This window comes from Theobroma umbraticum, unplaced genomic scaffold, assembly GCF_002168275.2.
Source record: "Theobroma umbraticum cultivar Fairchild unplaced genomic scaffold, ASM216827v3 scaffold_115.0, whole genome shotgun sequence".
Lineage (NCBI taxonomy): Eukaryota > Viridiplantae > Streptophyta > Magnoliopsida > Malvales > Malvaceae > Theobroma > Theobroma umbraticum.
The window spans coordinates 1,192,477-1,192,805 of NW_018397284.1; the positions used below are offsets into that span (position 1 = coordinate 1,192,477).

The 329-nt window shown below is 31.0% G+C and overlaps 1 long non-coding RNA gene across 1 annotated transcript in view; it reads left to right on the top strand.

Annotated features, from left to right (window-relative positions):
- Positions 1-329, top strand: part of LOC110428467 (uncharacterized) — a 1,711-nt gene that overhangs the window by 1,125 nt on the left and 257 nt on the right. The gene's annotated exons all lie outside the window — the stretch shown is intronic.

The window sequence follows — 329 nt, forward strand, 5'->3', positions numbered from 1 at the left end:
GGTCCACGTGCTTTTATTTCTATACCCACTCGAGAGTGATATCTCTTTTGGTTTTTCACGTAAGTAATTTTCACATGGTGAAAAATAATATTTTTTTGCTGCTCCCTTGCTTATATGCTGAAATTTGATTTAATTCTTTGTGTATGAGGCGAATTATGAAATTGCGCGTAAGCTTTGTAAAATGTTGGATTTTATGGGAGCATGCATGATGACATTTAATTACTTTAAACCCCATGTTAAGTGATTTCGATGGTAGGAATCTTTCCATGACTTGAGTTGATATTTGATTTAAATGATTATTTAGCATAAATTTACTTATTTTCATATAA